The following is a 24875-nucleotide window of genomic DNA, read 5'->3' as shown; positions in this document are numbered from 1 at the left end:
TCAGAATATTTATTTAAATCCCCCTTTAAATGTATGAAAGGTTTCTACATGTAATACCATTGACATTGGGTGAACAAGAAGAGCTATAACTGTAACGTTTGAGCTAGTACTTGAAGGAAATTAAATATCAATTCAAATAGGTATTAGTACATCAACATTTTCAGTGTTCTCCATATTAAATATTGTTTATTTGTATATTATTCCTTTTCCGCATACGAAGTAGCGGGTATTTTGCTAGTTGATTATAAAAATGAATTTTATATTTTTAAGCAACCTCACCTAGCTATCTAACCAAATAACAAGGTTATTTTTTTTTTTTTTTTGTAAAATTCCAAAATATCTCCACCCTAAGTATTATCAGGTATTTGAACTAGCAACAACAACAACAATATGTAAAGACCTTCTATATAATTTTAATGGCTTTTAATTAAATGCTTAATTACTACAGCACCTAAAGCAACCCCTCATTAAAGGGTATTTTTTGGTATAGAGTTTTGGTTGGTGGATTTAAGTGACTGTCTGTATGTCAGTCTTTCCAACTGTCAGTTGGTTTGCCCGTCATTTTGCCTATCTGTTTTCTATCTTCACAAGTAGTTTGTTGTTACACTTTAGTTTTCGTACGTACTAAAAATACTGAAACAAAAACCTTCTTACATTTTATGGGTTGGCTGGTTGGTTGGCCCCCTTAAAGGTAAAACATTGTTCTTGTTGTTGTTGCTTTTTTACATCAACTTATCATTTTTATTTCACTTTGAATTGCTGTTGTCATCGCTTTGCAGTTGTTGATGTTGTTGTCGCTTGTTTGATGGGTCTTACAGAGTTTGACTTGTCGCGTCTCATCTCTTGGCCCAAGTCGAACTCGGGAGACATGGAAAATAGAATGGATGGCAGGCATACAACAAAATAACAAAGCAAGCTAGTGAGAAGAATGAAAGGAAAAGCAAAAAAATATGAAAACAAAAATTTCAAATTGATAAGAGTTGCGCAGTAAAGAACAAGAAGAAGATGACAACAACGACAGAATTCCTGACGTTTTATTTGTTTTAAACTTTGCTCCGCATGTATCCGTTTGTTTAACAAGCAATCAAAAAAATGTATCTTCGAGAGTAGTAAAGCAGTTTTTTTTTTCTGTCGTTCATTCTATGTACTCCGGTGAACAACATCGATGACAACAATGACTGCAAACACAAACATGGCTACATACTCTCGTATCTCTGGTATAGTTCCAGATGAGTTTCGTCATGATTTACGTGATTGCTGTATCCATCCATTGGTGTTGGTTTGTATTCATCGACGAAGTTTGACGACTATGAGACTCAGTTTTGATTTGTTTTCTTTTGTCATTTATTTGATATTCCATAGTGATAATAAAAATTCCCAACGTCTTTATGTTGCTCATTTTTGGTAGACCACAAGGCAGAGATTTTTACCTATGTATTAGCTTAGAAAAACAGAATACCATACAAAACGAAGGAAAATACGATTGAACTCCTCCTATGATCACAAAAAAGCGCCAACGTTTTAAGGACCATGATCTACGAATCAGCATATGCAATGTCCTGGCGAATGTACTTGCAAAGAACAAGGACGATAACACCGCTTACAGGAAGTACGATGTTACTTCTAAAGCTGACACAATTTGGCCTAATGGGGCTGATAAATGCTACTGCATCAAAATTGTGTCAATTTGGAGCACCAGATTTTATAAAAGCCAAATGACATGGACGGCACTCATCGAGTGTATTGACTTACGAACAATTCAGTGAGCAAACATCGACTACGACTATCTTGTTGTTGTTACAATCTTGTTCGCGTGTAAACTACGAACCCACATATCACGGATGGTGGACATCGGAAAACTTCAAACACAAATGCTGCATACTCCTTTCATCATATCTACACAATGCCAGACTATACCCACTTAATCTAAACAATTACAAAATCCGTACTTCCGCACCAAGAGCAAAGAACCCAACGATCGACCAGGAGTGCCTTCTACTATCGGAGAAAAGCAAGATCAGCAAGAGAAGAGAAACAGAAACGAAAAGGGCGCAGAACGAAGAATTGGAGTTCAAAAGCCCATGAAATAGCGAGACAACAAACTCATGGCTTGCTTTGGTACAGATAGAGACGAACTACTGAATCAGATGCATATAGCGTACTATGATTACGGTAAGATCACCTTTCCAAGCTGTGGATATCCAATAGTAGCTATGATGACGATGTCTCAAAACCAGATCCAGAAGAAAGAAGACAATATGACGGTATTCGAAATATGTGAGATAGGAACCGACTTGGTGATAATGATTGGAACGAAAAAGACTCCATTCCCGTCACGACTTAGTTGGGTAATCTAGCTATTAGAATGGTAAAGATCTGTGTTAAACCCGTGTGAGGTTAATTGGTTGGTTTTTTACTGCCCTGCGACAGTATTTTTGTACGCTCAATCGGTGTATCGAGACGTCAGGAGAAGTTAGTTCGCTGTGGTCTGCGACTGATAATGAGATTGGCAAGCTGTCTACCTTTGGTTGCTGTTATGGACGGTGAGATGGCGGCGAGCGGGGAACTGACTTTGAACGGAGAAGTGGTTATGGGCCAGTTACGAGCAGTGAGCTCCTGGATGATTTTATAGCGCCGTGCGACAGTTTATATATAAGGTCGATCGGTGCATGGAGTCGTAAAGTTGGCCTTAGAAAAGTTAGTTGGGTACGCTGGACGAGACTCTTTCGTATAGCATTGACGGTGAGTATTTTGGTTTTTGTTATGGGTGTTAGCGAGATGATTACGGTGAGGAGATGGAGTATAAGCACGAGCTGGCTTCGAACGTAGATGTGGTTACAAGTGGGAAGTTGGTTATAAGCTGAGATTTGGCTAAAAGTGATAAGCAGGCTAGATCAATGAACTGGTTAGAACGGGGATCTCGACACGGCTGGTTGCTGGCTGTGGTCCGCCACTGACTACGAGGTGGCAGCTGGCTATGAACAGTGTGTGGTTAAGAACGGTGAGTTGGCTACGAGTTGTGAGCTGACGTTGTGCGGAAAGTAGGGATCTCGTGATTGATTTTATATTGTCCTGCGGCAGTATATTTTCATGCTCGATCGGTGCAAGGGGTCGTATGGCTGGCGCTGGTGTAGACTTATTCGTATAGCTTTGACGGTGAATGAGGTTCTGATATGGTGAGGTTCTAGTATGGGTGTTACTGAGATGGCAACAAGTGAGAGTTGGTGCCTAGGCACGAGCTGGCTTAGAACGTTGATCTGGGTATAAGCAGAGCAGTACGGCCGGTTGGTGGGTGTGGTCGGCGACTGGCTATGAACAGTGAGTGGTTATTGGCTTTGATAGGCCAGAGAACGGTGAGTTGGCTACGAACGGGAAGCTGACTTTGAGCAGAGAGTTCGCTGTAGGCAGTAAGCTGGTTGATGGTTACACTGTGCACCATTTTTAAGGTAATCTTGCGCAAACAATTTGAGCTGAGGATTTTTTGAAAGTTCAGACCCAAACGACAAAAAATCGTAGTTGGGTTTTGTTGTGTCAGATCCAGAATGGATCTGATAGTCCCATCTAAACATGATTAAATATTGACTTTTTAAAGCAATTCTGGACTATATCTCGGAAACCTATGTGAATCTTCATCTGAGGGGACCCCCATGCTCTTTTTTTCCAGAATTCGGAAAAGATGCGAGTGGCAACTAGCAGGTTGAGGACCTTCGAGATACACTCGACTGGTTTAGCTTTACCATGGAGACTCCATTCGTGCTACGTGCGTAATGTACGTGACTGAAAATCCGTTCGTAATATTTATAATTTTTATACCCTCCGCATTTATGCTAACGAGGGTATATACACTTTCATACGGGTAAAATGTGCCTCGTTGCAATAATGGTTTTAGACCCTAAGTATGTTTGGACGAAATGTGTTTCAGACAATTTGGAGTCGATTGAGCAATGTCCGTCCGTCTGTCTGTCTGTCTGGCTGGCTGGATGGAGCGCACGATAACTCTTGAACGGATGAACCGATTCGGTTCAAATTTTGGCTCTCGTAATATTTTGCCCAAACTTAGTTTAAGTTGGAAGATGGGCTATATCGGTCCACTCCTTCCGATACCTGGGCCACAAAAGTTCGAAAATCTTCGGAAAATTTGTACGCACGATAACTCCTGAAGCGACTAACCGATTTGGTCCATACTTTGCCATCGTGATATGTGTACCAAAATTAGATAAGATTTCAATATGGACTCAATCGGTCCACATCTTCGTGTACCTCCCACACAAAATTTCGGAAAAGTTCAGTTTAGCGCCATCTCTCGAATCGCTTTGATTTTTGTTTTAGCAACTTGTATTCACTGCCCCCCATACGACGGTACAAGTTTGATCAGGGGCAAGTCCATACTTCCTGAGAAAATAGCATGAAAGTTGCAAAAACCCTATGACCCGTATGAAAGATAACTTTCGAACGGATCTGCCTATTCGATCCAAAATTTGGCCTTAGTAATATTTTGTCCAAACATAGTTTAAGTTTGAAGATAAGCCATATCGGTCCACTCCTTCAGGTACCTCCCCCACAAAAGTTCAAAAATGTTCGGACAAATTGTTCGTACGGTAACTCTTGAAGGGAGTGGCCGAATTGGTCCATACATTACACATCCTAATATATCTACCAGATCAGTTTCAAATATGGACTATATTTGTCTACTCCTTCTGGTACCTCCCACACAAAATTTCGGATAAGTTCACTTTAAGACCTGTTCTCGAATCACTTTGATTTTTGTTGAAGCGATTTGAATTTGCTACCCCCATTACGACGGTAAACGTTTTTCAGGTGCAAGTCCATATTTCTTGGGAAAACAGCTCGAAAGGTGTAAAAACCCCTGCGTTACGACAACTCTCAAACTGTTCAACCAATTTGGTCCATCATTTGGTCTTCGTCATATTTTATTCAAACTTAGTTTCATGCGGTAATACCGGTTCACAACTTCCGGTACTTCTCCTAATCCACATTTTTGTCGGCAAGTTCAAATGTTCAAAAAGGGCCACAAAATTCTGAAGAGACCCTAAATACATTCGATCTATCCGTATATGAAAGTTTCACTTTACATTGGCTGAGGGTATATCTCTGTCGGCAAAGCCGACTGATACTTTTTTACTTGTTTTGTATGTAAATTAAATGTTTTGTAGGATCAAGAGGGGGCAGCTGCCCCTCCATAGCTATTCCTGGCTACGACCATGGTAGCAGTGATGATGTCTCGCAAGAGATCAGTCGGTTATGACCTTTTAAAAGCAGGATAATATTGGGCGTATAACCGGGAGTACAACTATTTTTCGGCGATCTTTTCATCAGCATTTGAATCATTTGTACAGATCACTATAAACAAACAAGTCGATTTGTACATCCCAACAAATAGCGACATCAAAACAAGAGAGTATACATATCCAAAATTTTTGTTATAAAATTACAAAATTACAAATTAAATGTAGGTTCACGAACTAGAAATTCTTAAAGGAGTGCTGTTGGAGTCCATGTCGAAATCTGAACTGGTGATGAGAAGATAATAGAAAAGCTTTTGTAAGATGAAACAAAATCAGTGGCTGAGAGTGGATGAAGTAAACTCTGTTGCGGTGCAGCGGCGGTGATTAAATTGAAATTTTGGGTGTAAACTTTATGCTGATAAATTAGTTCTAGTTATTTCATGTATTAGTTTGAATTAATAAAGAGTTTGGTTTGTCATGAAAATCATATTTCAATACAGAATTTTCCATTTTCCAAACAAGACATGAAAATGTCATGCCAAAGGGTTGGTGAAAATGACATGTCAAAGCATTGGTCAAAATGACATGTTTAGGATCCGAAAATGAATGTCATCTTAAGATCCGAAAATTAATGTCATCTTATGGTGGTCACGCTCATATAAAATTCATAAGTGAAAATGCTAAAAAGATGACATGCCAAATCACTTGCACCCATGATTCAATAGCATCCTTGGCATCGAACATTTTGCTGGGTTTGTCAAAACCTGATTTCATCCTAAAAACTCTCCTAAAAATCGTTGAAATATATATCCCAAAAGTCAAGACACATGTCCCGGGAAGTATGGAATTTTTCCCGAACATGTATGTACATATCGCTGTGATTAAGGTACCAATTACTGCCTATGGTAAAAATTTCAACTGGATCTGGCACTTGCCCCCAAACCATACTTGTTCCGGAAAGTCGCTGTTGAAAACTCGACTTTTCGATTCTCTTTCAATGCGCAAAGTGTACTAATAGAAAGTCGACATGCATATCCATAGTGCAGTGCTGTTGTTGTGCTGTGCTGCTTGTGAAATCTATGCGGGGCAGGAGTAAAGCCTCGAGGGTCTTTGCAACTGAAAAAACTAAGTGAAATTGGATTGATTTATTCCAAGTATAATAATCACAATGCACTCTCTTGAAACAATAAATGATGTCATTGTGACAGGACCTTCCAATGTTCGTCACATCTTAACTTTGTTTATTAAAACAATACTAAAAGTTGCACTTTTATTCCTAGAAAGTGATAATTCAAAAAACTTTCCACAAACACATTCTTTCATTTTTCTTATAGAATTCTTTGTGCTTTATTTAAGAACCCAAATATTTTGTTTTTCAATTTATTACAATTCCATTCCATCACAATGGAAACTGTTGTTTTTTTTTTCAATAAAATCTCTTCCTGTGAATGAAAACGTTTTATTTTTCCTTCTTGTGGTTGGTGACTGACTGAATGTTTTAAACTCCAATTACAAATACAAACTGCCTACGATTAGATACCCAAAGTGAAACCAAAGTTAAAAAGAACAGAACAGAAATTGGAATTCAAATTATTATCGCTTATTATCTGAGTTGTGGTAGCACATTATCAGTTCAAACAAAACTGATACTGTGCAATGCGATCCGACGGTTGGTGTGTGAAAGAGCAATATCCTATGGCAGCCAGCAAATGGCATGGATGGGCGGACGGACGAACTGATATTCCAACAAAATACACAAATTGATAGCAAATCTTCATTATCTTATAAATATTGCTAAAAAAGAGGTGAAGATTAGATATTTTTATCTAGCTGGGTCAGTGGGAAATTTCTCCAAAGTTTACGTCTTGCTCCCCCACCCCCCAAAACACCTCTGCCTTAATCATTCCTTTTAATTCAGATATCAAATATCAGGGAATAATGAATGGGGTTTTGGGAAGTTTTGTTGTGTTTTACATGAAAGTGCCAACAACGACAACGACGACGTCATCATTAAGTAAATATTGAAGATTATGTGGCTGGGACTGGCTCACCACCAATTGGTATTATAATCTGCCAAAAGATATCGGCAAAGTTCCTGTTATCATATCAGGAGAGTATGTGTTGTGTGACTACCAAACATGGGGGTCTCTTCTTTGTGCGTTCTTTTGTAAATTGGGAAAAGTGTCCCAAGATAAAAGTGGCTTAAGATATGATAAACGCCACCTTGAAAATGCAACAAACCCCAAAGGGGGGAAAAAGGGGGCGGGCAAATGCAAGAATTCGAACAACTAAACAAAAAGTCGTAAGTTATCTTTGGTATCTTCCTTGCCTGTTTGCTTGCTTGGAGTAGGTTAAGGAAGTGATATCAATATCAGCAAATGCTCCCACAGACAATTCACAATCTTCTGCTAGTCCAGGTGGGGGCTTGTCTGGTTGATATTGTGGGCGAAATCTCTCTGAAATGATACGTTAACTTATCTAGTGCCACTATCTATTCTCAGATATCGGATATGTTGATATTTCGCCCCATATGGAACGGGCGGTGTTACGCTGACTGGTTGGTTGGTTGGTGGGTTGTTGTATTGGAACGATAGGAAAAAGTTACGGCACTGCCGTTTTGTTGATAGGAAATATCAGTTGGGGAGATATTTTTTTGTATTTGATATTTTGCTTACGACGAGGAAAAATGTCATTTCAGCATAATCAAGAAATTTCACATTTTTAGTTTGAAAATTGTTGTCGTTGGCGGTTGTACAATGAATTTAAAAATCTGTCGGTTTTTTTTTTCAAATAACAAAATAATTAAAAATGGCGCAAAATAATAATAATATAAAAAAAAATTAAAAAGAAAAACAAAGTCCTAAAATGAAGTGCCAAGTGAACGATCCATGTGTGACTTCGAGGCCCCCACCATTTTTTATTGGCCTCTTTGTTTTTGACAAATTTATAATTGTTTTTTTTTGCTTTGCTTCCCAAAGTGTCCGGCACTTTTTCATTAAAAATTTATCACCATCTAACGATCAGTAAAAAATTTTGTTCTATTTTATTTGTGCGGTGCCACCTTTAAAAATAAATAAATTATTTTTTTTTAATTTTCAACAGTTTTGTGCTGCTTCATGTTGAAGTGCTAGATTTTGTTGGCAATGTTATTCGACGTGTGTGTGTATGAGTATCAGCCAGATCATAAAGATTGATTGTAATTAACCCATTATGGGGTGTTGGAAAATCATGACATATTGTGGAATGGTGAATGTGGATTATCAGCTATCCACTCGCAAGGTAAGGCACACATTTTATAATTATATGGTAGTGCGGAATTATGGGTTTCAAACATATGGTCGTTAGCAAATAATCTTTTTGTTAAAATGTGCCCCAAAAATGGGGATGTCTAACGGCTATACCTCTGACTCCAATTGAAATATTTGTTTTACTTCCTTCGTCTAAGTTGTAGCTAAAACCAAGGAAAAAACTATATGTTGCCATCAAAACTGTTACAATTGTCTTATAGGATAAAATTGGACACTATGGACGCAAGAAGTTCTTCTGCAGCTTGTTTACAGTGGCTTGACTGAGATACCTCCAAAACATGGTTTTTGAACGCTTTTACAGCATCTACTGGCGATTGCTGCGATCGGGGTCATAAGCATAGTTTCATGATTTGTAACCTGGATCCAACTAATAAACGTCTTTTGAAGTCCCGACTTTGTAGCACCGCGTATTTTTTTGAAATACCAACACGGGATCCGACGAGAAAACCCCAATTTTAGGTGCCAAGCGTTCATGCAATATCAAATGTTAGTTGGTGGAATAAATGCCAAAGGGTGTCTCTATCTCACGGTACATAACATGGCGGTCTTGCATTATCTGTTCACTCACGGCTTAATTTTGTCTGGCACAACGACCGTTTTTGGACGACCCTCACGAACTTCGTTTTTTTAGGCGAGTGTCGGCCACGATTGAATTTATTAAACCAGTTTTTCAAAAACCAGTTTTTAAAAAACGATTTCAATTTCTCTCTATTTGTTGCTTTATTTCTCCAATTTGGAATTCCGTGCATTTTGATCTCGTCTTCCACTTGTTTACTCCATTGAAGCCTTGGCCTTCGAGTTCTGCGTGTATCGCCATAACGTCCGTATTTATACTCCGTTTTAGCGGGTTCATCATCGCTCATTCTTATGACATGGTCTAGCCAAGGCAATCGTTGTATCTCGATACGTTTAACTGTACTGATGTCGTTGTATAGCCATTATAGGTGGTGGTAAACATTTTTATTCCTTTAAACTCCTATAAGGAGCATAGGACCACAATCAATCATAGGAAATCTGATTGGCCGAGGTTCAGAGAATTCACCAATCACCGCTTCAGAGAACTGTCCAATTCTGCTGATGTTCGGGTAGCGGAAAGGACGTTGCGAAACATCATCACTGCTGCAGCCACTCTCCATATCCTTGCTGGTCGAATATCCGAAGTTAGACGAAATTTCCCAGCAGAGGCGACGAGATTAGGAAATGAGCGTGATGAGTCAGGGAGCTGACACTGGAAGTTAATAGTCTGGTCGGCGAACATAAGCGGAACAAGTGGTTAAATCATCTGTAGAGTTGTAACATTGGATCCGGTATAAGTGAATTGTGGGCAACGGTTAAGTCACTCTCGAACCCTGGAAGGATAGAAGATAGGACCTCAATCACGTTTGACTGACCCGAAGATGTGCGCAAGTTATTTGAGCACTCCGAGAGTGACAGGGCGAAGAGGAGAGTATTACGTCGCATCAGATCTCTTCCTGCCGAGGATGAACCACCACAGTTTACAATGGATGATACTGCGAATGTCATCAGGAACGCTAAATCATCCAAAGCTTTGGGCCCTGATGGAATCTCCATGCTAATGCTTAAGCAGCTGGATGAGCCGGGAGTGGAAAATAGACAGGGTGGTCCCGCTACGGATGCCAGGCAAGGATACCAGTAAAAGTGAATCGTACAGGCCGATTTCGTTTTGTCGCCCGTATCAAAGACCCTTGAGGCCTTAAGGCCTTGGTACATAAGCTGCCTCCCTTGCTTGCTTCTGATAAAAGAATAAAAAAGAAAAGGGCAACGTAGTTCGAAATTTGCTCGGATCTCTTTATTCTTTTATTTTTATTATGTCAGAAATGAAGCAGGCAAGCAGGCGAGGCAGCTTATGTACCCAGGCCTTAGTCCTCCCCAGTATCAGGAATTGCTATCAAGCATGGATTCCGTAAGCAGCACAGCACGACAACATCCAACATCCATCTCCACACATATTTGTCAAGGACTCAACCAGAGACCGCCGTGTGATAGAACAGTGATGGTGGCGCTTGACTTATCAAAAGCCTTTGATACAGTCAGGCACTCCACGCTGTTTGAGGATATTGAGCAGACAACCCTCCGGCTAAGCTTGAAACGTTGGACGCCAGTCGTACGTTGAATTCAGGAACAAGAAGTCCAAACCCTGTAGAGTGAAACAGAGAGTTCCCCAAGGTGGGGTGCTATCTCCGGAACTGTGTAACCTCTACCTCGCCTGTATCCCGCCCACTCCAGACGGCATCGAGATCGTAACGTATGCGGATGATTGCACGATCCAGGCGTCAGGTACCTTCCTTGATGACATCTGTGAGAGACTGAACTCCTATTTGACCGATCTTACCACCTTTTTTCACGCGAGGAATATGCAGATTTCCGCCACAAAATCTACAGCCACTCTGTGTACCTCATGCACAGCGCAGTTTGGAAGTGAATTGAAGGCAGAATTCCGACCACAAATGCGCCAAAATTTTATAGGTAACATTCGACACTACTTTCAGGAATAATGTCCTCAAGTCTTTAGTCGGCAGCATTTGGGACGCAGATAAAGAAATCTTGTTGACCACAAATAACGCGATAGGTCAGTCTGTGGTAAGCGGCTCCAGTTTGGTCTCCGGAATTATGTGATACGAATTGGTAAATGATTCAAACCTGTCAAAATGCCGACCTGAGAACAGCAAGAGGGTGCCTCCTAAAGTCTTCAGTGGACCTTCTACATGAGGAGGCAAAGATTCTTCCAGTAAAGCAACACAATGAGATGCTTTCGTTGCAGTACTTGCTTGGGTGTTACCGTGAGAGTCATCCCAATCACCATTTGCTGGCTAGGTCCGACACATGGCATATCAAGTAGGTTTAAATAGTATTCACACGGATGCAGTTGCTAAGGCCTTAAGCAAATATAGTGTGAATAAAGTCATCGGAGTACATCAGCTGCCAGGAGGAGGAGCGTCAGTTGCCACGACAAACCAGAGCAGTTTTTTTTTTTGGCTCAACTACGCTCGGGATATAGTAGTCGCCTAAATTCTTATTGGGCGGAAATCGACCGCGCCTTGCATGACATCTGCTTAGTATGCGGCATGGGCCCGCACGACACAAAACACCTTTTCAACTGCCCCGCTAAACCTACTCATCTAGCTCAGGTTCCAAACGTCGGGTACGTTCCTGCCAGATGGTGCTAACTAGCTGATGCATACACCTTATCAGAGTGTCGCTTCAGTTTTTGAAGAGCTCGTCTGGTAAGACATTGGCTCCTACTGCCCTATTATTCTTTAGTCATTATCCTGAGCACACTATCTGTATCAGGTACACAAATGACGTTGCTGGTTTCTACAGGAGGATGTGTTTGTAGCAAAGCCATCAGTTCGATGTTTCACCCTCTACATCTCAATATTTCTCACTCCCGCTATGCCATTTAACTCTTGTGAAGCAGTCCTATATGTCGCATTTTTCTTATCGGTAACAGCACGACACTCCTGGTCATACCATGGGTTTCTTGGTGAAGGTCTCTGGTATCCAAGTATGAAACCTGCGGCTGTTTGCATTGAGTGGGCAAAACTTTTACACTTTGCTGACAAGTTATCGGGACGAGAAGCGCTTTGATTAAGCAATTGGGCCAATTAAGTGGAATATTCTGTGGGCGCCCTTTCCTACACGCAGAAAAATATATGTTAGAAATATGTTTGGATCCAAAAAAATATTTGTTTGGGACTGATTGCAAACAAATATATGTTTAGATCCAAACATAATTTGTTTGTGTCCAAACAAATATATGTTTGTAACATTTTGTTACATATCTCAATTTTATTTTTTATGTTAGAACATAAGTTTTATAGATGGAAAGAGGATTTTTGTCAAAGAGAGTAACAACAGGGCTCTCGCGGCTGCGGAATGCTGTTTTATAATAAAGATCTGTGTGTAATGGTGTAATAGGAAACGCAGTAGCTTTGGTGGTGTGTGCGTTATAACACGTGGGTTTCGTGCTTTGTTGTTGTTAACCAACGTAGCAAGCGAAGAGGAAAAGAAACAAGTAAAAAAGTGTCAGTCGGCTTGGCCGACAGAGATATACCCTCAGCCTGTGTATATTGAAACAATTTTTTCCCAAAATACGTATGTATTTAGGGGGTTTTAAAAATGATGGGCATTTGAACCGACAAAAATGTTAATTAGGATTAAAGATCAAAAGTTTTGCGGAGGAGATACTAAAAGGAATGGATCGACATTGACCGTTATGGAAGTGGATATCCAGCCACAACATATGGTGCCATATGGGGTTTTTACACTATACGGGCTGTTTGCTCAAGAAGTATGGACTTGCCCCTAAAAAACTTTTACCATCGTAATAGAGGCAGCGAATGCAAGTTGCTTCAACAAAAATCAGAGTGATTCGATATCAGGTCATAAAGTGAACTTATCCGAAATTTTGTTTGGGAGGTACCGGATGGAGTGGACAAATAAAGTCCATATTTGAACCTGATCTATATCTGGTAGATATATTAGGATTTGTAAAGTATAGACCAATTCGGCCACTCCCTTCAAGAGTTACCGTACGAACAATTTTCCCGAACATTTTTGAACTTTTGAGGGGGAGGTACCTGAAGGAGTGGACCAATATGGCTTATCTTCAAACTTAAACTATGTTTGGACAAAATATTACTAAGGCCATATTTTGGACCGAATCGGCAGATCCGTTCGAGAGTTATCTTGGGCTCCAACCACCTCACACGGTGTCATAGGGGTTTTTTGCAACTTTCAGGCTATTTTCTCAGGAAGTGTGGACTTGCCCCTGATGAAACTTGTACCGTCGTATGGAGAGCAGTGAATACAAGTTGCTAAAACAAAAATCAAAGCGATTCGAGAGATGGCCCTAAACTGAACCTTTCCGAAATTTTGTGTGGGAGGTACCCGAAGGAGTGGACCTATTGAGACCATATTGGAACCTCATATTACTCTGGTAGAAAGTTTACGCTATACAAAGTATGGACCAAATCGGTCACTCCCTTCAAGAGTTATCGTGCGCACAAACTTTCCGAACATTTTCGAACTTTTGTGGGGGAGGTACCGATATAACCCATCTTCGAACTTAAACTAAGTTTGGACAAAATATTACGAAAGCCAAAATTTGAACCGAATCGGTTCATCCGTTCGAGAGTTATCGTGCGCTCCAGCCAGCAGGACAGACAGACAGACGGACGGACATGGCTAGATCAACTCAAAATTGTCTGAAACACATTTCGTCCAAACATACTTGGGGTCTAAAACCATTATTTCGATGAGGCACATTTTCATCGTATCAAAGTGTATATACCCTCCTTAGCCTAAAGGCTGAGGGTATAAAAAATGGTATTAATTATGTTGTTCTTTTTTCTTCAGTTTTCTAAATACAATCGTTGAGTAAAGACATATATGTCCAACTTCCATGTTGTGTCTGTTCGTTCTTTATTTGCTATTTTTTGGTTGTTTTGGCCTATGTTTGCTCCTTATAACCACCATAAATCCAACACGCCCGATGAAAGTCGTCCATGTCTACAACGGGATCAAATTGATTTCTTGCTTTTTTTGGTCTGTTTAAATCCAGATGCCTTTACGCTTAAATCTGGTACTGCAAACTACCATGTTTTTTGCCGCTGCGAAGTTTATCAACCTCATTCCATTGTCAGATGTTTCAATGTGGACACTCAATGTCCAGGCCAAAGATATTCTCCTTTCCAATTCTGACATTAAAATCGCCTAGAATAATTTTAATGTCATGGACAGGATAGGGTTCATATGTTTCTTCTAAGCTCTCGTAAAACTTATTATTGGTCTACTCGTCCTTGTCTTCAGTGGGGTCATTTTATAAAAATTGTAACAAGTCTTTCATCCACCGAGGTAAAACTGGAGAGTAGATATTTTAACCTTCGACCAACCACAAATCCGCAACCAAACTCATGCGTCATGTCGTACAGCCATAATATAGTGCGAAACTTTTAGGTGTCGTTGCCTTTGTCAAACCATTCTATTTCTTTCTTGGAGTAATACCGACCATTTTAGTTTTCAAGTGCATCTACCAATGTGTAAACTGCTCCTTCTCTATTAAGAGTGCAAATATTCTAGATGCAAATTCGCGGATCATGGTCCTTAAAATGATTGAGGGTCGTCAACTTTAAAGGGGTTTGTTAAGGGTATTAAGGGTATTATGTGTTAGAGCATTTGTATGTAACATGCCTAAGGTAAAGAGATAGATACATAGTTCTTTCTAGGGATATGCATATAATCACTTTCTGAGTCGATTTATGCATGTCCGTCCGTCCGTCCGTTCGCAACGTACATGTCCCATTTATTGTTCGATTTGGCTGAAAATTGGAGAAAATCATTTTTTTAGCCTAGTGAAGAAAGCTATTACTTTTGGTGACAATCGGTTCAGATTTGGATATAGCTCCCATATATATTTTCGGCCGATTTGAGGTATTTGATGCACCAAACACGCTGTATCTGTCCAATTTTGATGAAATTTGGAATGTGTTACGGAATTAGGTCTACAGATAAATGTGCCAAATTATATCAAAATCGGTTCAGATTTGGATATAGCTCCCATATAAATTTTCGGCCGATTTTTGGTATTTGGTGCACGAAAGACGTTATAGATGTCCGATCTCAATGAAATTTGGAACGTGTTACGGAATTTGGTGTAGAAATAAGTGTGCCAAATTGTATCAAAATCGGTTCAGATTTGGATATAGCTCCCATATACATATATTTTCGCCCTATTTAATGTATTTGATGCACCAAAGACGCTATGTATGTCTAATTTTGATGAAATTTGAAATGTGTGACGGTGTTTGGTCTAGAAATATATGTGTAAAATGATATCGTTATCTGTTCACATTTGGATTTAGCTCCCATATATATTTTACCTATTCACAGTGGTGTAGGGTATCATATAGTCGGCCCCGCCCGAATTTGATCCTTTCCTTACTGGGTTTTCTTTATTTCTTTCGAAGTACGATGCATTTTTTTTTTTTTTTTGAGGGGCGGGTTACTAGTCCTTCCCTAGTTTTTAACGTTCTTATGAATGAATGCGACACATGTTAGCTCACTATATTTAATGGGTGTTTATGGCAGCTCCCTAAGTGACACCACGTCAGTGCCCATTTGAGTTGAAAGAGGGATCAAGATAAGTCCTGGGCTATGTCTTTTTCAATTCAGTTGGGGTCATTGCTTGGTATCTTTCAATCCAAGGTCACCCGGAAAGGTAGACTATTTTTGACAATAAACATGATTGATTTTACATTATTGTGATATGAGTTTCTTTGTATTTCGAATCACAATAATGTATTTTGACTTCAAAAGGAATATTATGCTGTACTTACTGTCTGAACTTATTTAGAACTTGTTTGTACGCTTCTAGAAGGATTTCGAATTATTTCCACAAATTTTAACATCGCAAATTAGTCACTTAATATACTCACTTCCTTTTTCCTTAGAAGCCAACAAAGATTCTACCATCCCTCAAGAGGTTAATAGGTACTTTGTGTTATTGGTAAATATTAATTTCAGCAATGGCTACTTTATTGTACCCGAAAGCTAAAGCTGACCAGACAGCCAGTCAGTCAGTCAACCAACCAAAATCAACAGCAGCAGAAAAAAAAAGAAGTAAAAATATTAAAAACGATAAACAAAAGAAATGCCAACCAAACAAACAGTTGCTGTCATATGATTGACATATTTTGTTGTGTTGAAATGTTGGCATTGCTTGTCACTTATTTTACCTTTCTTTGTTGTTACTGTAAAGTGGTTTTTTATACATACGTCTTTTGTTGTTTTTTACTTCTACTTCTTCTTCTTCGTAGAACCAATCAATATTCAATAAAAACGTCCGTATGTACACATTCTACAAAATACTGGCCTGTTCCCGTACTTTATAAAGTGGTAAATGTCGTAAAAGTTGTAAAAGTCGTAAACGATTTTCATATAAATTTTGTGTACGGGAACGCAAAATGTGTAAAAGTGGTAAAAATTGTAAAAACTTTTTAGTTCTGGAACAGAGCTACATATGTATATACATACATATATGTATACGAAGTTTGTGACAAACATGTGTACAAATGGCGTAAATTATTCGAGGTATTGTTGTTGAAATATGATGTATGATTCATAACACTATGCGACTGTGGAATATGTATAGGTATATACTTTTTGCAATAGAATTCATACTTATGTACAAATGTATTTATCTGCAATGTACTTCGTAGTTACACTTGTTAAATAACAAAAACAAAAAGGGACTGATGAGGATCTGTGGCGAGATCCGAAATTATAGTCTTCACTGCCTTACTTACGTCTTGGCAAACAATGCCTAGTTCACGCTAGCAAATTTGTAGTTCTTATAAAATATTGTAACATCCACATTGGCATTAAGTCAGACCATTTTGAAATTATACTTTTCCAAAACATTTCTTGTAGAATATGATTTAGCCTGAAGACTTTTTAACTGAACAGTGCATTTTTTCCGTCGCTAAATAATATTCGTCTCTACAACCCCACCCACTATTTTTGACAAAGCAACAGAAAACAAATAATAATCAATATTACTACCAGTTGCAAGCTATAAGCACTACCACAGCTAATGATACATTAGCTTAATGTCTAATACTGATTAGGCAAATACAAGTCATTTATTAACTTCATCAGATAGCCAACAACTAACTGGTGGAGGTAAAAATGTACTGCGTACGAGGTAAGTTGTTGCTGCTTGCAAACACAATAACAAATGCTAATGTTCCCGATACAGGCATTTAAGCGTTTGTGGGCGAAAACTATGTATCTTAAATGCTTATAAAAACAGGAGGTAACCAAAAGCCAAAGCCAACTGTACCGCACATAAGTAGAAAAGCGGATTTGATTACTCAAGACAAATGTAATGGGATAGAAAGCTGGAGAACATTCATCATTTCAAGTGGTAGTTAGTAGGATTTTATTTTCTAGGAAGTTTTACAGTGGATCAGTATTGAATTTTCAATAACTACCTATATAAATTAATTGCTATATAAATTCATATTGTAGCTGTAATAGACCTTACTTACTTAGTTGGCTTTTTACATAACATCCGTCATATAAGCCGAACTAAGAACAGATCAATCAATATAACGGTACACAGTTTTGGTGCAAATTAAGGGATTGGAGAGGTATATTCGAAGCCCTCATAAATAGGTACCATAAAAACTATAAAGTGTTTTTACGGTATTGCCTACATTTATTATTTGATTAATCTAAAATCTTCTAATACGATTAATTATTGGTTAAGCTAATATTTGGGAACAAATTATAAGGTTAGTTCAATATTTTAGTGTAGCTCCCATACAAGAGTATATCCCGATTTTATGTATTTCGAGGGTCTTATCCATATTTTTTAGTATATTTATCTGTAAATTAGGATTTATAGTTCTGAATGCCTAAGCATTCATCGTGCGAAAATTTGTCAATATAGGTCAATGTTTTGGTATAGCTCCCATATAGAGGTGCAGTCAAATTTGGGTTTTTTTAGGAAAATATTGCAACTAAACTGGCTCAAATTGTGAGTTGTGCATTTTGAAGGGATTGAAAATATTTTTATCAAACATCATCTCCATATTAGAGGTGGGCGCGTGTCGTGCCGTGAGTAGTGCGTGTTCGTGCCTTCTCGAAAATAGCCGTGTTTGTGCGTGTCGTGCCAGAATAAATTTTTGGCCGTGCGTGATCGTGCTTTTTTCCAAGGCACGATTTTGCACGACACGACCAAACACGATCTGCACTATGTGGCACGATCGTGCTAAATTTTTGGCCTCCCTTTAGAAGTCGTGCAAAAATCGAACAAGAATATAAAACCGACCAAAAATTCACCTACTGTAGTTTTCCTAAAATTATTTGCTTCGTTTTTGTAGTCTGGTACTTTTTGCCGTTTTGTTATGGAGAGGCCAGAACAGAAAGATGATGTTTGTTTGCCATTTGTTTTGTTCATGAGAGAAGCAAATACAAAACAACTCAGCGGTTTAACGCAATATTCTGTCTTTGAAAATCAGTTGTTTATCTTGCTAAATTTGATATTGAAGACAAGTTGGGGAATTCTGTATTTGTAACCGACAATGGTTCCAACGTTGTTTCGGATTTTCAAAGATTTAATCGTATACCTTGCGCTGGCCACAATTTGAACTTAGTTATAGATGATGTTGTTGAAAAACATCCTCTTCCCGAATTGGGACAACTGATTGACTGCCCAAAAGAGCTTGTAAGATATTTTAAACACTCGGAGCTAAACAACAAATTGTCGAAAACGTTAAAACAAGATATAACAACACGCTGGAATTCAACATATATTATGCTTGAGAGCATACCAAGTCCAGAATGAGATTAAGAGTATTTTGCTAGAAAAGAATGAGTTGGATCGTATATCTGACTTAAAGCTAGAACCTCTATTCGGGTTTCTCAAAATATGCAAAGAGTGTTCCGAAAAATTAAGCTCGGAAAAATACCTATGCCCATTTTTGCCGTTTGGTCTGAAAAACTTTTGAAAGTTTGCTCAATTGATACAATTGACTCCCAATTCACGAAAGATTTGAAAGCTAAAATGAAAGATTTGAAAGCAATGATTGTTTACATTGCTTAAACGCTTTGTACCAGCAATGACACATCTTATACGGATGTTTTTATTTCCGCCATTTAAGGAGATGATTTATTTTATTAGAATAAAAAAGAAATGGCGTAATAGCTAAAGTAAAAGCAATGTTACTTGATATACAACGTGAGAACATAGAGTGTTCTAAGTATGAGCAGGAAATTACAATACCACATTTACACGAATTTTCAGAGTTTTTGGATCCAAATTTGACAAAAAGACGAAAAATCGACAAGTCTCTAATTGGTAAAGTGCCGTATCTAGCCAGACTGATGTTTTAAAGTTTTGGAAAGAGTCTAACTAACAATTTTTAAAACAATTAGCCAGGAAAATTTTGGCTATACCCGTCAGCTCAGCAACGAGCGAGAGATATGTAAATATTACTTTATAAGTAATCTTGCAATATGTATATTTTAAAAGTATATAAGAATATTTTTAACAACTAATTGTACAACTATATGAATATCTCTTTTTTGTAATTTCGTGCGTGAGTGTGTTCGTGCCTTCTTGAAAAACGACGTGTTTGTGCGTGAATGTGCATAAAAATTTGGTTCCGTGTTCGTGCATGTTCGTGCCTAATTTTTTAAGCACGCGCCCATCTCTACTCCATATATTCTCGTTTTGGAATAACCTCCATACAAAATATTCCGCTGTTTTTTTTAAACTCTAAATACTTTTCAAAAATAGGGAAAATGGATAGATTATAAATTAATTATATCCTCAGCATTTGTGCTATACACTTTCATACGGGCTAAAGTGTGCCTCATCGAAATAATGGTTTTAGACCCCAAGTATGTTTGGACGAAATGTGTTTCAGACAATTTGGAGTCGATTGAGCAATGTTCGTCCGTCTGTCTGTCTGGCTGGCTGGAGCGCACGATAACTCTCGAACGGATCAACCGATTCGATCCAAAATTTGGCTTTCGTAATATTTTGTCCAAACTTACTCTAATTTTGAAGATGGGCTATATCGGTCCACTCCTTCCGGTACCTCCCCCACAAAAGTCCGAAAATGTTCGGAAAATTTGTGCGCACGATAACTCTTGAAGGAAGTAACCGATTTTACCCATACTTCTCACATCGTGAAATTTCTACTAAACTTAGATGAGGTTCCAAAATGGACTCCATCGGTCCACTCCTTCGGGTACCTCCCACACAAAATTTCGGATAAGTTCAGATTAGGACCTGCTCTCGAATCGCTTTGATTTTTGTTGCAACAACTTGTTTTCATCGCCCCCACCCCCCCATACGACGGTACAAGTTTCATCAGGGGCAAGTCCATACTTCCTGAGAAAATAGCCTGAAAGATGCAAAAACCCCTATAACACCGTGTGTAGTGTATGGAGCGCAAAATAACTCTCGAACGGATCTGCCGATTCGGTCCAAAATTTGGCTTTCGTAATATTTTGTCCAAACATAGTTTAAATTCGATGATAAGCCATATCGGTCCACTCCTTCAGGTACCTCCCCCACAAAAGTTCAAAAATGTCGCAAAAATTGTGCGCACGATAACTCTTGAAGGGAGTGACCGATTTAATCCATACTTTGCACATCCTAATATATCTACCAGATATAGATCAGAATCGAATATGGACTTTATTTGTCTATTCCTTCTGCTACCTCTCACACTTAATTTCGGATAAGTTCACATTAAGACCTGCTCTCGAAACACTTTGATTTTTGGTGAAGCTATTTGCATTCGCTACCTTCCAGGGGCAAGTCCATATTTCTTGATAAAACAGCCCGAAAGGTGTAAAAAACCCCTATGTCACCATATGTGGCGGTCGGAGAGCACGATAACTCTCGAACTGTTCAACCGATTTGGTCCAACATTTGGTCTTCGTCATATTATATCCAAACTTAGTTTCATGGGCAATACAGGTCCACAACTTTCGGTACTTCTCCCCAATATTTAAAAAATGTCACTAAAATGCTAGGACGATATCACTTGAATGGGGCAACCAATTTGGTCCAACCTTTGGATCTCCTAATATTTTATCAAAATTTAGTTAAACTTCTAAAATTTCCCATATCGGTCCTTCCTAAGGGTACCTGCCCTACAAAAGTTCAACATTTGTGTCGTAGTGCAGTTAATTCCTAATCCACATTTTTGTCGGCAAGTTCAAGTGTCCAAAAATGCCCACAAAATTCTGAAAAGACCTTAAATACATCCGATCTGCCCGGAGGTGAAAGTTTCACTTCACATTGGCTGAGGGTATATATCTGTCGGCAAAGCCGACTGACACTTTTTTACTTGTTTTCCACACAGTTGCAGTTGACCAATCGAACTAAAACTTTGCACACTTTACTGTACACTGTTTTAAGGATTTTATCTTAATTTTTAGCCAGAATGGGCTGTAACTTGGCATTTGGAGTCCCCAATAGTACAGAAACTTCCCCACCAAAAATTATGGACATAAGTCCAGGTTTTGCTATAGCCTTTATATAACGCTACTACACGATTTCAGGCATTTTAAAGTTTTTATCTAAATTTTCGGCCTAAATTTACTATAATTTTATTTTCAGTGGTCAAAAAAATTTATTTATAAAAAGTTAAAAATAAAATATAATTTAAAAAAATCAAGTTTTGCGATTTCACCCCTTGTGCATCGCCATCATTTCATATAAATCATTATATATAGTACCTATAACATAATGGTGGACGTGCGCGCATTGTCGTATGTAGGGTGATCACAGACATTGAGCCAAAACACGACATACTGAACAACATTAACAGAGCAAATGAAGACAAAACCTCAAAATGCAAAAATTTGACCCAAGTTTATTTTCACCATTTTTGACATAACCCAAAATGCGCAAGCAAGACGCAAGTTTGTTTGCGCAATATCAAAGTCGACACTCAAGAGAAAAATACAAAAAAATTCTCACGACCTTCTTGACACTCTTTTTTATACTCCAATACATTTCAAAATTATGCAAAATCTGGACACATGTTTATAATTTTTTTTAAACAGATTTCTGTAATAATTTTGCTAGAACAATTTTATTCAAAAATATTGAGAAATACCTCTATTTGATATATCCATACTAAAAATCGCAATTTAATATAATAAAAACTGCGTTATCACGGTTCAAAACCACCCAAATTTATGTTTTTTCACATGCTGACAAAAACGTGAAAAATTTCTCAAATTTAACACAGTGCAAGAAGAAAAGTAAAAAACATACGACATTGCTATTTTGGATATTGAGGTAGAATGTTGTACTCTTTAACCTTGCAACGATAGATTATTTAAAAAAATATGTTTTGATTTTTCAACTAAGCGCTGTTTTTTTGAATATGGTCCCTTTTTGCGACGTCAATATTCACCGTCAACGCAAATTGGCCCATAGATCTATCGAAAGATTTTTCTCTCATTCACACTAAACACTGCTTGCGCAAGTACCCTGGCTTCGGAACCAAGTATTAGCGCGGGTAATCAGTGTTTTGTAAAGCGTAATTTTTTGTTTGACGAGATGTGGCTTTGTTTTTAAACGACTTACTTAAGCCAAAGTAGAAACTGTTGGCCAATAAAATTCTTCTTCTTATTTCACAACTGATGTTGTTTGTTGTGTTAATGGCGTTGCCGAGGTAGACAAAGGATTTACCACCTCAAAATTATGAGAACCAACTTCCACAGTTGGTTCGAGCTCTATGGACGTATTGCGTCGACACCATCAACTTGGCCTTGTTGCCGTTTACCGCTAGACCAACTTAAGCAGATTCTCCTTTGACCTTCCTAAAGGTATCAGTTACTTCTTTAACTAATCGAACCATGATGTCAGCATAAGCAAGTAACATATCGCTCATTTTCTCAAAGAGTGACAAATCTCAAAAAATCTAGTTTCGAAAAGTTGCGTTTTAATCTGGCGATTGAGAGTTTACTTCCAAACTTAAAAAGATTATTACACAAACATTAAAATAACTACTTGGGCCTCATTTTGTAAATAGCTAGTCATCAGTAAGAAATTTCTGTGCAAGATCAAGCATGATTTGAAGTGTTTAACGCTTCATAAACTCCAAAAACATTTTTGTTGGATCATGCCAACCTCGTAGTAAATGAGCTGTAACCAGTGTTACCGAATTTGACGATTTATCGATGACGATTTTATGGTACGAAATTACGATTTTTCACGTAATCCAGAATTGCATGAAATAAAAGACGAAGACTATATTTTGACCAAAATTTTACGAAAGGCTTTAATGTGCAATGTGTACCCAGTTTTACCTTGCTGTATTAATGCAAACTCGATAACCATAGGGAAAACTATCATCTTCTGAAAACTGTTTTTATAGTGGTATTTAAGAAATATTGGATTAGTTTTATTGCAGTGGGTTGTATATTTTATGTTGTCAGTCTCATTGACAAAACTATCAGCGAAAAATCGCATTTTACGGCAACCAAACCAAGTTTTGGACCACGTTGACGATTTTTGACGATTTTCCAAATTTATTTTGACGTTTTGACGATTTCCGACCAAAAACTGTCGGCAACGCTGGCTGTAACTCGTTGAGTTTTATAGATAACAACAAGAAAAACCACTTGTGTAAACAAGTATTCTTAGTATCAGTCAGCTGTGCTTACGGAGATATAACCTCAGCCGCTGACAAAAAAAAAACACAATCACAACAATCACGAATTTGCTTTAAAATACGTGGTGCAGGGCAATACCAAATCATCGGCGTATACAAACAAACTTCTGATCCATAGAGAACTCGAAGTACATATTAAATTACGTTCAACTAAGTTGGGAAGAAAGTCTTAAAAAGTTTTAGAGTTATCTTGCACAATAACCATTTTAGTATGTGCTGGCAAGATTTTTGCAACTTTTGGGCCATTATCTCGGAAGTATGGACTTACTCTGGAAAATATTGTACCGTTGTAAATGGGGTGAATATGACAACCTACTGAAAAAAGAATCAAAACGATCCAAGAGGAGCTTTAACTTCGCTTTTTCCGAATTTTGTGTGGAAGGTACCCGAAAGAGTCGACCGATATAGTCCTTATTCCAACCTGATACATGACTGGATGAAATATACGATGTGCAAAGTCTGCACCAATCAGAAACTCCCCGCGAGAGTTATCTTGTGGATTTGCCATTTTGCTTGGTGCCGTCAGGGTTTCTTGGAGCTTTAAGGGCATTAACTCAGGAAGTATGGACTTGCGCTCGAAAAAAATTGTACCGTCGTAAAGGGAGCCGCAAGGACAACCTGCTGCAAGAAATTTCAAAACGATCCCCGAGGTGCTCTTAAACTTCACTTTATCCGAATTTTCCTCCCTTCGAGAGTAATCGTTCACACCACTTTACAGAAAATTTAGAACTTTTGTGGGTGAGGTATCCGAAGGAGTGGACCGATATGGTCCATCTTCGAACTTAAACTAAGTTAGAGAAATATTACGATACCCAAAATTTGGTTCGAATCGGTTGATCCGTTCGAGATTTATCGTGAGCACCAGCCAGACAGACAGACTGCAAGACAGATGGACGCACATGGCTAAATCGACTCCAAATTGTTTGAAACGAATATCGTCCAAACATACTTGGGGTCTAAAACCCCACATTTTTGGTCGTATCAAAGTTTATATACCCTTTGTAGCCTAAAGGCTAAGGGTATAATAAGCGATATGTCTATTGGTGTAAACTGTGTCATTAGTTAAAGTCATTTTACAAAGCCAAATG

At 38.4% G+C, this 24875-nt stretch overlaps 1 long non-coding RNA gene across 1 annotated transcript in view; it reads left to right on the top strand.

Moving 5' to 3' along the window:
• The first annotated feature begins 7802 nt into the window (after window positions 1-7802).
• The window catches only part of LOC141394494 (uncharacterized), a 33429-nt gene continuing 16356 nt past the window's right edge, over window positions 7803-24875 (top strand). The window contains exon 1 of the long non-coding RNA XR_012410445.1: window positions 7803-8525. This is a non-coding gene — a long non-coding RNA (uncharacterized lncRNA). The remainder of the gene's footprint in view (window positions 8526-24875) is intronic.

Source organism: Musca autumnalis, unplaced genomic scaffold (assembly GCF_047663935.1).
Source record: "Musca autumnalis isolate F117 unplaced genomic scaffold, ASM4766393v1 scaffold_1, whole genome shotgun sequence".
Taxonomy (NCBI): Eukaryota; Metazoa; Arthropoda; class Insecta; order Diptera; family Muscidae; genus Musca; species Musca autumnalis.
This window is presented reverse-complemented; position numbering and strand designations above follow the sequence as displayed.